At 35.0% G+C, this 17,644-nt stretch overlaps 1 protein-coding gene across 17 annotated transcripts in view; it reads right to left on the bottom strand.

Annotated features, from left to right (window-relative positions):
• PCGF5 (polycomb group ring finger 5) overlaps positions 1–17,644 on the bottom strand; it is a 156,768-nt gene that overhangs the window by 117,647 nt on the left and 21,477 nt on the right. For 14 of the 17 annotated variants that reach the window (XM_074295833.1, XM_074295831.1, XM_074295838.1 and 11 more), the window contains exon 2: positions 1,634–1,739. The exons of the other annotated variants lie outside the window; for them this stretch is intronic. The gene's annotated coding sequence lies outside the window, so the exon portion shown is untranslated. The remainder of the gene's footprint in view (positions 1–1,633; positions 1,740–17,644) is intronic. 17 annotated transcript variants of the gene reach the window in all.

Here is a 17,644-nt window from a genome sequence, read left to right as displayed (position 1 = left end):
TGATAGAAAAGGAAAATGACAAATGTTGGAGGAGATGCAGAAAAAGAGGGGCACTAATGTGTACTCCTGGTGGAATTGCAAACTACTCCAGCCATTGTGCAGAATAATTTAGAAATTAGCTCAAAGGGCTATAAAACTATGCATACTCATTGACTATCACTACTAAATCTGTATCCCAAAGAATTCTTTTGGGAAAAAAAAAGAATTTGTACAAAAATGATTAAGTCCTTCTTTTTGTGGTGGCAAAGTTAGTAATTGAGGGCATACCAACAATTAGTGAATGGCTGAACAAGTTGTAGATTATGACTGTGCCCTAAGAAATGAGAAGAGGATGATTTCAGAAAAACCTGGGAAGAATTATATGAACTGATGATACAAAGTAAAGTGAGCAGAATCAGGAGAACATTGTACAGCAAGAGTATACAATGATCAACTAAGAATGACTTCCAAAATAATTTCAAAGGACTTTTGATGAAAAATGCTATCCATCTCCATAGAAATATGTGCCTGCAGATTGAAGCATATTTTTAAACTTTTTTTTTCTTGCTTTTTTTTTAAATTAAATTAAAACAACTTAATAGAAGTAAAGCTTACAAATAATTCTTTGTGTTTTCAAACAACAAGAAGTGTTTATTTTTCTTTCTTTGTATCCCCAATGCTTAGCACACACAGTACAAAGCACACAGTAAGCACTTAATAAATACTTGTTGATTTGACTTGACTTGAGCAAGCTCTTAATATATTTGTTGAACATAATGGAGTTTCAAATACTTGCTGGATGTCTTTATGTATATATCTTTCCACCCATTCAAGCTCAATAAAAACTCATGTAATATCAAAGCAAGAAAAACTTCAAAGATTCCCCCAATCTGACCCTCTCTTTTTATGAAAAAGAAACATCTCAAGAGAAATAAACCTGATCTTCAGGGTAACCAGCATTCCGTGTTTCTTCTCAGATTTAATTCCTAATTCAGCATTTCTTCTCCCAACCAAACTTCCAAATCAATTTATCAGTCTCTCAGAGATCATTGCAGTATAGATACTCTCTACACAAATATTTGTTTGCTGATACTGCTGCTACTGAAAATATTTTCCAAGTTCCAAAGAGGCCAAGAACATTTCTGCACTCCCATGAAGCATTTCCCCACTTTTTGTTCCAAGGATCAAAAGGTGATCCTTTGCAGCGGGGAGGGCTGCAGCCACAACTCTTCCCATGAAGGCATTTATGGGGATGAGAGGAGAAAGCTCCAGGAAGTGGGAGGGACTGAGACTTGGAAGGTTCTCACAAGTGTTCCAACAGTAGAGAAAGGAGGCTCATAGAGCAGCAGTGCTGACTTCTTTAGGCTTTAAATGCATCATCTGCCATAATTAGTATATATGGAGTAGTACCATACCAGAGTTTATTATAAATGTATTTCCAAGAGTTGTATTCTCTTTGAGTAACATTGAACGCAATGGCACAAACGAAAACAACTCGTTTTGGGATTCCTGCCTTCTTTTTAGGTCATATGTATATCCACACAGAATTACGCCATCCTCTAATAATAACTTAACAACATGAATGAAACACAGTAGTGGCAGTTTCCATTGGAAGGATTTAACTACAAAACTAAAGTGAATAAAAATCTCATACCAGCTCTTGTCCTCTGACTTCTGGTGGTCCTTCTACCACCTTCACAGCATTCTTTTTGGTATCCACCCACTCAAAGTTCTCATCTATCAGGAATTTCAATTCATTCCTAACAATGAAAAATGAGGGGAAAATAAAAAATAAAAACAAAATAAAAAGGTTTGTTTAAATTGTATCAGCACCTATATTAAATGTAAATATATATATAGCAGATAATATATAATTAGTAAAATTAAATAGCTTACCAAAGAAAAAAAAATTAAATAAATTAAAATAACAAGGTAAGAAAACGATATATTCCTTGTGTTCAAGGGGTTTACAATTTATTATTTTGTAATAGTAATAGAAGTAATGTGTACAAATAATTCTTTGTGATTTCAAAGTGCATATTATATATTGCCTCACTTGATATTCACAACACTCTTCAGAAGAGGATATTGTTATTATTTCTATTTTATAATGAGCAAAATTAGGTTAACTCATTTAGTTAGTAAAGAGGAGGTATGATTTGAACTCTGGTCTTCTTGATTCCAAGTCCAGCATTCACTAGATAAGGCTGCCTATTTGCCATCAATAAAAGACAAGTTCCTGTGATCTGGACTGGACATTGAACCTCTATGGCTTTTAATTTTTCTCTTCAGTAAAATGAGATTGCTATACTACTTCTAAAGGTCCTCCCAATTCCAAATCAGTGATTCTGTGACCACATGCAGTATGGATCCATAATTTTATTGCTACAGGTGCTTTTCTCAATAATAAGACCCCAAGTTACTCATGCCTCAGCCTAAACTGATTCTTCCCTTAAATCCACCACAGAGGATCTACCTAACACAAGGGAAATTCCTGGATTTAAAAAAAAAAAGTTTTTTTTGTTTTTGTTTTTTTTTGGGTTTTTTTGGGTTACACCTTGATCTTAATATATGGCTATCCTCTGTGCTTTTCCAATCATATATGTCCTTCAAAATCTCTTTTACATCACTATTTGCACTACTATCAGTGTTAAATAAACTGGTTTTGGTATCAGTTCAAAAATGGGTTTAGAGAATCATTGAATAATTGGATGCTCAATTTTTCAAAGAATATTATGAGCCACAATTTATATACATTAATATACATTATTTAATCTGATCTTGAGATCTATACTGATTATCTTCTTTCTCTTCTATTTTGGATCTCACTGACACATGCAGTGCCTGTTCATTTAATTACACACTATCATCATAGTTTATCATAGTTTTTTCAAAGTGGATTGTTACACAGAACTCCTGACTTTGTTGTGGATCCCTCTTAGGAGCGCCTTATACAACTCCAGTTTTGTTATAATTAGCATAATCAGAAGCATTAAGATAGAAGTTCACCAGCTATACCTAAGCCACTCCTTTCTCTTTGGACTCTGCCTAAGAAATTCTCCAGAACACCAACAGATTGAGGAACAGATCTATTGTATATTTTGCTTAATAGTGATAGAGGTAGTGAACGAAGTTCAAAAGGAATTTTGGATAATCTTAACACATGAGGAAGGGCGTAGGTTGTTGGCATTTAGGTCTGATGCCTTTTCTTTTCAATAAAGGGGAAAGAAACAAGCATTTTATTAAGTTCCTACTATTTGCCGGGCACTGTGCTAAGTGCTTTAAAAACATTTTCTCATTTGATTCTCACAATAACCCCAGGAGTCTGTATTATAACTATCCCTATTTTAAAGTCGACAAAACTGAGGCAGACAGTGGTAAAATTATTTGCCCAAAGTCACATAACATAGCTAATAAGTGTCTACAGGTTGACTTTTAATCAGTTATTCCCAAGTTCATGGCCAAACCTCTCTCTAATGTGCTATCTACTTGCCTAAAAGAATATACCCAGCAGGACCTTGTATTATCATTACACCTCTCAGCAACTGTGTGAATGAAGATATGTCCACTATAAACAATCATCTTCAAGAGCCTGCTTGTTCCATTTGCCTGTTTTCATCAAGGAAATTTTCAATATGTGCACAGAATACTTTCATTAACAATTTTTAAAATTAATTTTATAATTATAACTTTTTTTTTGACAGTACATAGAGGTAATTTTTTTTTTTTTTTTACAACATTATCCCTTGTACTCCCTTCTGTTCTGAATTTTTCCCTTCCTTCCTTCCACCCCCTCCCCTAGATGGCAGGCATTCCCATACATATTAAATATCTTATAGTATATCCTAGGTACAATATATATGTGCAGAACCAAATTTTGTTGTTGTTGCAAAGGAAGAATTGTATTCAGAAGGTAAAAATAATCTGGGAAGAAAAACAAACAAAAAAACAAAACAAAAAAAAATGCTCACAGTTTACACTCATTTCCCAGTGTTCCTTTTCTGGATGTAGCTGATTCGCACAGAATACTTTCAAAAAATTAAGAGAAATTATATCTGTGAGCTAGAAGTTATTGATGGGCTGTGACCTTTTTAAAAAAAATATTTCTGTTATTTTCTCAATTCTTTTAGGATGCTTTGTGAGGCATTTTATAATCAATCCTTAAGTACCTTTAAAATATATTTGCTCTCTATTTACTGTGTCAAGTCTACTGGTTCTTCCCTATTTCATTTCCCCAATTCTTAATCTATCCCTTTTCAATGTGTTGGAACCTAAACAGAGTCAAATTATGCCATTTACTGCCTATTCCATGGTCACTTCAAGAAGCATCTTGCCTTGCAACATGCCCTGCAAATTTTAAAAACTCTTTCAATTCTTTTCATTCCTGTCCTCTCTTCTTTCACTTTCCTTTCTCCTCTACTTTCTCCAACATTTGTCATTTTCCTTTTCTACTATCTGTGTCAACTTGAGGGTAAAAGGCAGAACTTACAAGTTATGTTAATTTGCATTTCTTCTAATTATTAGTGATTTGGAGCACTTTTTCATATGATAGTTTAAATGTCTTCCTTTAAAAGACTTCCCATCCATATTATTTGAGTATGTAGTACCTCTTATTGTTATAACTTTGAATCAATGCCTTATCTTGGATATGAGAACTAAAAACAAGTGGAAATATTTTTCCCAGTTAAATGTTTCTGTTCTTATTTTAGCTGTATAGGTTTTGTGTCTTTTTTATTCATGAACTACCTTATAAATATATCTGAAAGAAAACTTCTTTATTCCTCTAATTTGTTTATAATATGATCTATGCCATCTATATCCATTTCTAATTTAACTTTTAACATGGTATGAGGTATAGATCTAACTTACTTTTTGTTATACTATCATCTAGTTTCCCTAGCATTTTTTTTTTCAAATAGAGAATTCCTAAATGAGTAGCTGAGGTCTTTGAGTCTAACCAATCAAGCACCCTTTATTGTAATGTGCTAAGTATTGTTTAGTTGCTTTTCAGGCATGTTGGACTCTTTGGGACCCCATTTGGAATTTTCAGCTAGTCGAGTGCAGGACTAGAGTCAAGAAGACATAAGTTCAAATCTCAGACACTTCCTAACTATGTGACCCTGGGCAAGTCACTTTACTCTGTTTGCATCAGTTTTCTCATCCATAAAATAACCAATAAAATAATTTTCTTTGCCAAGAAAACCCTAAGTGGGATCACAAAGAATCAGACATGACTGAACAAGAAGTTAAGCAATGAGGTAATAATCAGTCCCCACTGAAATCAATCAGTCAAGAAAGTTGCAATCTACTGGGTTTACTGAAAATTAGGCTACTAGATTTGTTATCTTCTGTTGTATGTGTGCTTATGTTATATGATCTGTTTCATTGACCTGGCAATTAGCACAGTGCCTGGCACTTAGGAAACATTTAATTAGTGTTTGTTGGCTGATTGACTAAACAGTCTCTATTATCAGCACCAAATTATTTTGATGATTATTGCTTTATAGTATAGCTTGAAATTTAGAATTACTTGGTCCTTTCCTTTCCCATTTTTTTTTCTTTATTATCATTTCCCTTAATATTCTTTACCTTTTCTTCCTTCAGATACAAGATAATCTTTTGGTAATTCAATTTCTTTGGCAATAAGTAAATTCGGTATTTTATGTACATACAAATATGTCATATTTGTTAATACTGATTTGGTCTATATTTAAACAATTAATATTTCCCCATTCATTTTAGGTCTATCTCCTAGAATACATGAGAAACTCATGACTTCTAGATGTCATTGATATTTATTTCTCTGGATAATCAGGGCTCAACATCTTTGAGCAGGCAATGACAATATAGGAGACTACAGGAGCAATATGGCAACCATCCTCTGCATGGCTGCCACCCATTATTCCACCCTCACAAGTTCTGAAGTATATTTGGGCTAGGAAGTCTGAGAGTCAGTGGCTGGAGAGAATAATAATAATAAAAAAAACCCTCTAGACATTCCAAATATACGTGAAAATAGTTGGCAGGCTTTATACTACTTCCTTACCTTTTCCTATCTTTTAGGTTCCTTTTCCCTCTCTCCATCTGTGTTGGATAGCAACCAAGATTTTTCTGGCTTGCAGCTCAATGGCTGAAAAACTCAAACTCGGAACCCAAACATTTCTTCCCCACTTTCCCTGCTTCCTCCTAAGGGACTGTGCATGTGCTACAAGTCTCCACTTTTTCTCACTCTTTCATGATTCTCAACTCAGTTGATTAAAGATCAGGTAATTTCTTTCTCACATAAATCCCATTCCTTTATAAGTTACTTCCCCTCTCTTTCTCCTTCAAATTGCCCACTTAACTCAAGGAAACAGTTCTCTGTCTTTGTGAATAAAAGAATTACAGCAGTTATGGTTGATAATATTAATAGTGGTGCTTGTGAAGCATCTCTAACAAGGCAAAGAAAAACCATTATTAAGTGCTGAAGTCCAATCCTGCCAAAGAACAATGAATTCTTTCAATATTGGAATCAGAATGGTTCTTTACCATGGTCTGTGAACTTGGGGCTTATTTTTTAAATCTTTTGATACTATATCTTAATGTAATTACTTTCCTGTACATTACATGTTCTGTTTTATTCACTGAAAAGCATAATTCTGAGCAGGGTCCCTGGGCTTCCTCAGGCCTCAAAGGGGGGGCTAGCATACAAAAGAAGGAAGAACTCCTGCTTCAGAGCCACAAAAAGGCTTCATACTCTATGAAAACACTCTATCTCCCTGGTACATTCTTAATTGTAGCCATTTCAAGTTCCAGAACTGTATCAGAACTGTTTTCTGCTAAATTTCCTTATTTTAAGTTACATTTAATGGAGGATCATGTGTTGCTCTCTCATTTTCACTGCAAATACACAGTATTTTAACTATACTACTGGTTTTCAGAACTGACTGCAAACTGAGGCACCATCTATAATGTCATGTCTGTAGGAGAATAAATGTCCCTAACATGCAAGTTACAAATGAGTTTCTAGAACACAAATGTTAACAATCATTTCTATTATATTCTTGAAATGTAATATATCCACAAAGTCTGACACTTTAGAAAACAAATTCCAGCAAGTTTGAGTTTTTTTTTTTTTTTCTTTTTCTCTTCATAGAGGAAGGAAAATAGATGTGTATGTAAAACCAACTCCCAGGTAGCTAGGGAGCATAGTGCTTAAAGAGCTAGAATGGGAGACTAGAAATCTGAGTTCAAATATAGCCTCAGTCACTTGCCAGCTGGGTGACTCAAGGCAAGTCATATAAGTTCTATCTGCCTCAGTATCTCTAACTGGCACTGAGCATAGTACCTGACAGTAGAAGGTGCTTAATAAAAGCTTGTTCCCTTCCACTTCCCTTGCTCCTTCTTCCTCTTCCCTTCCCCCATACCTTTAAAATTCTGGTTATCCAACTAGTTTAAGAACAAGCAAATTTATTTTGTATAATTTTATCATATGCAACGATTTATTCCTTCCAGAATGTCCTAAATATTATCATCTACCAACTTGTTTTGGTGGATCATCTCTGAAAAATAACATTTAGGCACTCAAATTCTTTATGGAAGACTTGAAAAACGAACAAAAGCTATACATGGGAAGGAATGGACAGGCTGTCATCAATACAACAGGGAGATATAACCACAACAACAAAACAAATCCACTGAAAATCTGTCAAGTACAGGCAGTAAATCAGTAAAAATATCATGCTAAACATATTATTCACCATTTGCATTTTTTAACTTTTCAAAAACAAGTCTTCAAAAACCATTTTTTCCCCAAAATTTCTAATTTTCCCTCACAACTTTTTCCTCTTTTCTCCTTCTCCTATTTTGTATCAGAGCCAGGTCTTTCAATAAAAATCCAAATGTTTATTTGGCACTAAACCATTCTGATATAATTATAAAATCAACTGTTAATTAATGTACATTTAAATACTCATTCAACTCCACTGTAACCAAACTTCATAAGTTTTAGCCTTAGAAGAATTTTTATTATTAAATCTGAACTTGTCCTGATCACATCTGTTCCTTCTAGCTACCCACACATTCTCTTCTCTCTCATAAAAGAACTCAAATTTCAAAATCCTAATTAAAAGAACTTAGGAAGATAAGGAGAACCAGCATAGAATGGTTTTTATAAAGAATATCAGCTCATGTAAATGCTGCAAAATATCTGCCAACCAGAACCTTTTCAAGAAATGTGCTTTTCTAGATAAAGTTTTAGCATATTTAGTCATGATATTATACTCTGTAAAATGGCAAAGGAGTGTGTGTGTGTGTGTGTGTGTGTGTGTGTGTGTGTAAAAAATTTCCATCCCAAATGGAATAAGCTTTGATTCTTAAAGGGTTAATTAAGCCTTTTTCTTTTAAATCAGGAAAAGTTCATTCCATTATACACTTTATCCCTTAACAATGTCAGATAACTGTGGCACTATTTTAAAGCCTATTAAAAAAAACAAACTTCAACTTTTCGTTGTTTTCAATGGTACTACCAACCTTTCAGTAAAAAGAGAGTGACTTTTGGATTCTGAGTTTGAAATCTAGGAGACAGTAAGCTCCTTGTAAGCAGGGATTGTTTCATTCTCTGTCTTTGTGTCTCCCTTGGCTAGAACAGTACTGGCCCCTTATTATACATGGATTCAGAATCAAAGCACTCCTTCTACAGAGACTTTCTACTGACACGTCCTTAGACGTCCTGTGCCCTGTTTGGTCGTTCCTCTGTTTCCCCAGAGATCTCGACCCCAAAGCACTCTGAGTTCTGAGTCCTAAGAACCATGAATCCACATCAATCCAGTCTTTACTTCAAACATCTTGAGTCCTTAAATCATAGGTGCAATTCCATACTGTGTATGTTACTATGTAATCCTTTTCTAGTTTTCACAAGGGGAGTCATTTCATAAGAAGGTAAGAGCTAGTATAGAACCACCTTTGGTATCATTCCTTGCTCTAAGGCTTATCAGTTGTGTGAAGGGGGACAAGGCTCAATTCCTTCATCTATAAAGCAGAGACTTTTATTTGTAATCATGGCTATAACTATAAATACGTCTGCAGCTAGATGCATAGAAAACATGCTCTCTCTACCTCTCCCTTTCCCTCCCTCCCTTCCCCCCTCTCCCTGTCTCTCTTCCCCACCTCTTTCACACACACATACACAGTTTGGACTGGGAACTGTAATTTCATTGGTACAGGGAAATAATTCCCTATTGAGAAGTAGGAAGCTTCCTCTACCAAAGCAGACCCTTGCTTTACAATGGCAAGGTCTTGGAATGCTGTTGGGGGACTGGGAAATGTGAGTGATGGGCCCACAGTTACACAGTGAGTATGGGACAGAGATGACAGTTGGACCCTGGTCTCCAAATCTTGGTCCACTATACAATCACTAATGGCTGACTACAGACTTCATCATGGCACAGAAGTGACCTAGTTTCCTGAAGACCGTACTCAGTAAAAACAGAAGCTTTGGCAATTCTTACTAAGATGGAACAGTTCTGAATAAAGACCTAGAAATGGATGTCTTGTTTTGAGAAGCAGTTTAGCTCATTTTGGAGAGGATCTTCACCAGCTTGAACATACAGTAATAAAATACTTGACCATATTAACTATCCAAGACATATACTCAGTCACAGAAGATTGTATTAGTGATGAGATTCCTATAACCATGAAATTAGAAAGCCTTGAATATAAATACATGACGTTGGTTTGTCTTTCCAAATAAATTTTAAATTTCTCATAGGCAAGAAATTATCCTCATTTCCTATTCTATAGTGTTTTGCATAGAATAGTGATTTAATAAAAATAAGGAAATACTCAATATATAGCTTCCTTTTCTATTTGCATTTTTAAAATATAGTTTTCTAATTATTTTATGAGAAATAATTTATCTGATATAAAGCCATACTTGGGTTCAATTCCTGGCTTTAAAGCATAGCAAGCTAATAGATTACTGTATTTTTATACAATGGAAAAAAAAAAAAAAACTAGCCCAGGAATCATGAGACCTGGGATATGATTCTTCTAGCATTTAACAATTTTACTATTGTGGGACAACTCTATTTACTTTTCTGGACTTACGCTCTTATCTGTAAAACATGGAAGTCATAAAGTCATAGGGATTCAGAGCCGAAAAGGGACCACTGAAAGCAATTTCAAATCTTCTCATTCTACAGAAAAGAAATAAATGACAGCCCAAAATCATATAGTTAGTAAGCAGCAGAAGAGATGACAATTCTAGCCTTCTAAAGGAATGGACAAAATAAGCTGCATTACCAAAACCAAACCAATACTGATTTATGAGGTTATTTCTTTATTCCCAAGTAAACCATTAGGATCAGTAACATAGCCAAGTTTTGTCTGGTTTGTTTTTTTTTTTTTAATGACAGAACCCAATGGAAAAGAAATCAGCTGTTACAAATCTCTAGATAGTGCAAATAGATATAGAAAGTGATCAGAATGGGGCAAGGAGTGAAATTTAACATATAGATAATGTGTATGTGTGCATGTATGGTATATATGTATATGTATACATACATATATGTGTGTATTTTAAAATAAGTCACTTATTGATGAGTTTTTAAAAACTGGAACAGGAAACACATAAAAGCAGATATCAGTAAAATTCAAAGCTAAGAGATAAGGGAAGCAGCTCTTTAGTATGGATTTAGTAGGAAAACAGCATAATGAAAAGGTCAGCCTGGAGACATGGGTCCAACTAAACCATGAACCAAATGTGTCAACCTGGCAACTCCCTTAACTTTTCTAGATCCTGATCATGTCACGAACAGGACTGGTCTTGGACAATCTCTAAAGCCCTTTTCCAGTTCTAGTCTTTTATGATAAACTGCTTGATAAATAACAGAGGGGAAGGCAGCAAATGGCAACTTTGCCAAGGGGGAGAAAGAGATCACCCATATCACAGAAGGAAAATGAAACAGCAAAAGGATACTTCCACCTCGGGTCTTGATGCACGTGCCAGCTGTGGCACAGCCAAGCAAGAGGGTCTTCCTGTCTTATTCTCTCTAAAGGCAAAATATTCCAGTATTTTTGCCAAGAAAACCACACGGGCAGAACTGCTGTGTTGTGGTACACGGGGTCATGAAGTTAGAGACAACTCATAAATATTTATTGAAAGTATTTAGCCATGACACTAAAACATCTGTCTCAAATCCAAATTTTATGATATGTCTTAAATGTGCTGTACAATTTTACTATTTTCAAAAAGATTTGTTTATTTACATATGGTTCTGGACAAAGGAGGAAAGGGCTGCATCTTGTAGCACAGAGGGCTAAAAACAGCTAGATGGAGGATGACTAGTTTGAAATACTGAACTAATTAATGCACAAATAACATTAATCTCCAGTACATGGATCAGAGACTATGTTTCCAAAGTAGAATGAAAGGAAAAAATTTTTTTTCTCTGTAAATGTGTTAAACTGCTTCAAGTGAATGCCATATTTTTTCTCATTTTTAATTATTTTCTTTATTTAAAATTCCCCTACCTAATTTTTATCTTAGCTCTGGGAAGTGGATGGGATGACTCCAGATAAAATATCAGTAACAAGTATTTTTTGTGTCTGCAAAAAAAAAAAATAAAATAATCGATTTTCTTCTTTGTAGTGTTACCTGGTGTTCACTATGTCCAGCGCCTGCCAATTCTTTTATCAAAGAAAGTGTTGATACTAGAGAAATGAAATTTCTGTGTAATTTACAAGTCTTTGGCCCCTGACATTGCTTCTTTCTGAACCATGCCCTGTCATCCCATCATCTTTTCTTAGCTCTGAATTGAAGACATCAATAATCAGGATATACATTGATTTAATTTTCAGGATCTACATATTCCTTGTAGAATTTCTCTAATTTTCTTTCTCAATAACTAATATTAGTATATAAATTGTCTTTATTTTCATGTTAGTGTTTATTATAAATACTTAGCACAACTTCATAAATGAAAAACAACCAAAGCACTAGTAGTATAATATGTGATGAACAAGTATCTTGTGAAATGATTATTTCTTGTTGCCTTGGAAAAAAAAGATAAAACTTATTCTGCCAAATCATTATTTGCTATTCCACCGAGTACCTATGATTCATCCTTTCATTTAATTGCAACTTCCTCCTTTCTGATTTCATTTATACAATGTCAAAAATTGACAGGAACCAATTCCTATAGCAGAGTGTCCACTCATTGGTCACTTGATAAACATCTCACATATAGAAAACCAGAAGTCAAATTAAAGTTTATTAACTGTCTAAAAATTACTCTATTTTTAGCATACTGTGCCATTTTTCTCACCATTCTGTCAATGTTATTATTGAAGTGAAAGGATGTTGTACAAGTCTGGGTGACATTTTCTATTTGTATTGTTTGTTTGATGAATTGCCCTGGACCAAAAAAAAGAAATCATTCCTGGCAAGTCTCCTGGAGATGTGTGACCTGGGATAAATCAATAACCCCTTTGGATATCATTTATAAATGAGGGGGTAGATCTAGATGATCTTTAAGGTCACTTTTCAATTCCAATCAATAATCTGATAACATACTTTACAGTTTGTAATCCACTATCTCATATACCATTTCATCTGGTCCTCACAATAATCTTGTGTAATAATAGTTTGAATATTCTTTTCCTCATCTAATAGATCAAGAAACTAAGATTTAAAGAAGCTAAGTGCCCTGCCCAAAGTTGTACAGTTGGTAAATTACTATAATAGAAACTGAAACCCAAGAAAGAGCCTTTCCAGCTTTCAAATTAGTGATTTTAGTGTCTGAAGGCAATGTGGTTTAACAACTTTATCAATGACATGGATAAAAGCATGAACGATAGATTCATCAAATGTGTTTATAACCCAAAGTTGGAAGGGATTGGCAACTCAAAGAATGATAAGTCAGAATTTTGACAGGTAAAGAAGTATGGGAATAATATTAATAAATTAAATATGAATAAATGTAAAGTCACACTTGGATCCAAAAAAAAAAATCAATTTCACAAATACAATATATTTAAGCTGAAGGAGATGTGATTAAATAATTTTTCTGAAAAGGATCATTAAAGGTAATAATATACTACATAACATAATAAATAATATGATATAATAAATATAATAAAATAATTAAGAAGGTAGGGGTTCCAACAGAACAGAAGTTCAGTATATGGTAACCAAAAGAACTAATATAATCTTGAACTATATTAGTCAAATCAAACTGGCACTAATCAAATGCTTATAAGAAGTGATGACCCTATCATACTCTGCCCTGGTCAGACCTCACCTAGATTTTTATGTTCAGGTTTGGGCACCATGGTTTAAGAACAATGACACTGATAAAGAATATTGATTACAAAGGTAACCATGCTGGGGAAGAGCCTTGGGTTAGTAACATGAATGGCTGAAAGAATTAACAATATTTAATCTGAAAGGGAGGAAATGACTCAGGCAAGAAGAATGAGGGGTAGGGATAGTATCTGACAAGCTATTATGTGGAAGCAAGATTAACCTTGTGCTGTTTGGCCCCAGAAACTGAAAAGTGGCCAAATTTATACCGGTTAGGAAGGAAAATCTTCCTAACAATTGCAGCCATTCAGAAGTAGAATTGACTACTTTGAGAGGTAGAAAACTCCCAATCCCAAAACTGGGACACTGATACATTGTTGGTGGAGTTGTGAAAGAATCCAGCCATTCTGGAGAGCAATTTGGAACTATGCCCAAAAAGTTATCAAACTGTGTATACCCTTTGACCCAGCATTGCTGCTATTGGGCTTATATCCCAAAGAAATACTAAAGAGCAGAAAGGGACCTGTATGTGCCAAAATGTTTGTGGCAGCTCTTTTCGTAGTGGCTAGAAACTGGAAAATGAATGGATGTCCATCAATTGGAGAATGGTTGGGTAAATTATGGTATATGAATGTTATGGAATATTATTGCTCTGTAAAAAATGACCAGCAGGAGGAATACAGAGAGGCTTGGAGAGACTTACATCAACTGATGCTGAGGGAAATGAATAGAACCAGAAGATCTCTGTACACTTCAATGCTGTATGAAGATGTATTCTGATGGAAGTGGATATCTTCAACATAAAGAAGATCCAACTCACTTCCAGTTGATCAATGATGGACAGAAACAACTACACCCAGAGAAGGAACACTGGGAAGTGAATGTAAATTGTTAGCCCTACTGTCTATCTACCCAGGTTACTCATACCTTCAGAATCTAATACTTAATGTGCAACAAGAAAATGGTATTTACACACATATATTGTATCTAGGTTATATTGTAACACATGTAAAATGTATGGGATTGCCTGTCATCGGGGGGAGGGAGTGGAGGGAGAGAGGGGAAAATTTGGAAAAATGAATACAAGGGACAATATTATAAAAAAATTACTCATGCATATATACTGTGGAAAAAAAATTCTAAATAAAATAAAAAAAAAAAAAAGAAAATTCCCAATCCCCTCAATTTCTTCATGCAAAGATCTTCAAGCATGGGCTGGATGACCAGTTGTTGGAGAGGTTACCGTGCAGATTTTTTGGGGTAGCTGAACTAAATGGCTGCTGATGGCCCTTCTCTCAAAGTTAGAAAGTTTTGTTTTATGTTTTATTTTGGTAACCTAGAGGGAGAAAAAGGAGGCCCCAAAATAACAAAACTTTTTTTAACATCCAGTTAACTCTGAATAACAGATTCGGTGACTAAGTATCGGCAGTTTAGTGTTTTGTATTCTTGAAATTTTCCAAATGATTACTAGATCCTCATTATCAGGGTTAAAGTCAGGCAAGAACACAGAGCTCATCATTTTTTTTTCCCATTTAGGAGAATGTATCTTTATATATAAAGGGAATATTCAACTTACCAAGAAGTCATGTTGGAGAAGTTCATTTGTAAGTCAGTTATTTGGAACTCTTAATAATGTCCCCATAAAAATAGTTATATATAGTGATAAGTCTCTTAAGTCAACCACAAAATTAACACAGATAGCTGAAATGCCATATGTTTACAATAAAAAACATAAGAAAACAATAAGGATCCTACTAATTAAATAAATCTGAAAAACACTAACATCATCTAGCCTAATTCACCCATTTTTTAAATAAGGGAGAAGCATAGAGATTCTATGATTTGCCCAAGACCATCAAGGAAGGACCCCCCCTTCCCCACAGAACACCAGCCACCTTGTCCCACCCACCACTAGGGAAAGAATCCCTTCCACAAATCTGACTTGGGCTCACTGGCCTTGGCAGCCTACAATGTCATTCAATTTCACTTTTGAACACTGGGAATAAGGAAATCAGAGACCTGCCAGCCCTCCCTAATCACAGAAGGTCCAGACACAAAGCTCAGCTCTGCCATGGACAAAGTGTCAGCTCCCAGATCCACAAGGGAGACTGCTTTCCCCCATCAAGCTCTGCCTTACTCAGTCCCTAGTCTGCTTTGCCTACACCCATCACTGTGCCCTCTAGATCCCTGTTCTATGTTGAATTATTATCATCCTTCTCTAGTGCCCTTTCCATGTTCTTGCCCTGAGAAGAACTGACTGCTTCTAGCTCTAACTGCATCATGAGCCATGCTTTCCAATGTTAGATGCTCTTTCACTTATGCAAATGAAAAGGTCCAAATTCTCTGTTTCTCTCACTATGACTTTTCTCATCCACTGTTCATGGCTAAGTAATTACAATACAGAATACTGCACATCTTTTGATGAACCCAATTATGGATGTGTATAATCTTCTCTAATATTTGTCTAAGACATAAGATATAGAACAAGAAACTGAGAGAGTATCACATTTGGTAGCATCAGGACACCTACTATATATTTTTTTAAATTTTATTTTCATGAAGACTCACATTTGCTTGCTGTCATTCCAAATCCAAAACCTACTGCAAACATGTACAATCAGTGATCATCTACTAAATGGGGAAATAGCACTTTTAATTTTAATTTGTTCCTTACAAACTTAGAAAAGAGACCTTTACAAGAAAAACAACAAAGATTTCTTCCCTGTTAGCTTTTCTTCTAATTCAAGTTTCAATAGTTTTGTTTGTACAAAACGTTTTTTTTTTCATTTTATTAATCAAAATTGCCCATTTTAAATTCTGTAATCTTCTCTATCACTCTTCTCTTATCCATTGATATGATAATTTCCTCCTTGTTCCTCTACTTCTGCTTATGATGTTCATCATTTATATCTAAGTCATGTTCCCATTTGGTACAGCTTGGTGCAGGTTATGAGAACTTGGTCTAAGCTTACTTTTTGTCAGTCCGCTTTTTAATTTTCCCAATAAATTCTGTCAAAAAATGACAAATGATGGCTCTAATGATGAGGGTCTTTGGGTTTAGGTCACCATGCTCATTTGCTTCTATATACTATGTAACTGTTCCATTGATCAATTTAATTTTTTTGGTAAGCATAATACATTGTTTATTTTCCCCCAGAATACCTAATCAGGTTTATTAGCAATGCAACCTATACATCAGCAGCCGTAGTCCTAGTGCTTGCTGGATATCCATGACAGGCATTTTGGGAGCAGCTACGAAGCAGGGACCAAAAGTCCAGTTTACTCATCAGGTAAGCCTCCTGCTCCATTAGTTCCTGCCACAAATGCTCAGCAAGGCTTCTCCTCTCTTCCTCCTCCCTTCTCTGCTACTCATGCTCTTGGATATGGCATTCTGCACCCTGTGCCTCCAGCACCCATTTCTGAGCCCTCTTCAAGCTGCATCTTCTGCTTTGTTCTCCTGGGTCTCTTCCATTGCTTCCTCCAGGCCTGCAATGAGATCTTCCATACTCTTCAAGGCTTCCTGTTGCAAACACCAATAGAGCCCAATCTTTTTTTGGTGCAGATGAAAGCAGGAACTCATTTTTTTTTCCTGTGTATTCTCAGTGCTTTAAACTTAATAGGCACTTAATAAATTTTATTGAATGCAAAAGAAAACCAAAACAAAACAAAAAACAAAAAACAAAAAACAAAAAACAAAAAAAAAAAAAGAAAAGAAAAATGTACAGGTGCTGTACTGGGAAAAGGCCAAGTAGATACGGGAGAAGAGAAACACAGGCCTGAGGCTTTGAACAACGAGATATTACAGACAATCTCTCGTTTTCTTAATCAGTGACAAATATGTTGTGATGGTTACTGTTCTGTGGTACATTTTGAGATCTGGTACTAGTAGCTGCTTCCTTCTCATATTTTTTCAATAATTTATTTTATATTCTTGACCTTTTCCCCTCAGGATAAATTATTTTTTTTCTCCTAGATCTATAAAGCAATACTTTTATAATTAAATGATAATAATTGACATTTATATAGTTTCCTACTATGTGCCTGACTGTTGTAAGTGCTTTATAATTTTTAGTCTCATTTAATTTTCACAGTGATCCTGGAAGGAAGATGCTGTTGCTATCCTTATTTTTAGTGAGGAAACAGAGAAAGAAGTTAAGTCAACTGCCCAAGGGTACATAGTTGGTAAGTGTCTGGGGCTGAATGTGAACTCAGGCATTCCTGACTCCAGGATTCTACTGTACCACCCTAGCTACCAGGATGAGCTTAGCAGTGAATAAGTAAATTAATTTAAAATGTATTATTTCTATTTTATAGGTTTGGTCTACCTATGAGCAATTAGCATTTCTCCTGTTATTTAGATCTGTCTTTATTTGTGTGAAGAAT

The sequence above is a fragment of the Sminthopsis crassicaudata genome, chromosome 2 (genome assembly GCF_048593235.1).
Source record: "Sminthopsis crassicaudata isolate SCR6 chromosome 2, ASM4859323v1, whole genome shotgun sequence".
Taxonomy (NCBI): domain Eukaryota; kingdom Metazoa; phylum Chordata; class Mammalia; order Dasyuromorphia; family Dasyuridae; genus Sminthopsis; species Sminthopsis crassicaudata.
Note: the sequence above shows the minus strand (reverse complement) of the source record. Positions and strands in the feature narration are given on the sequence as shown.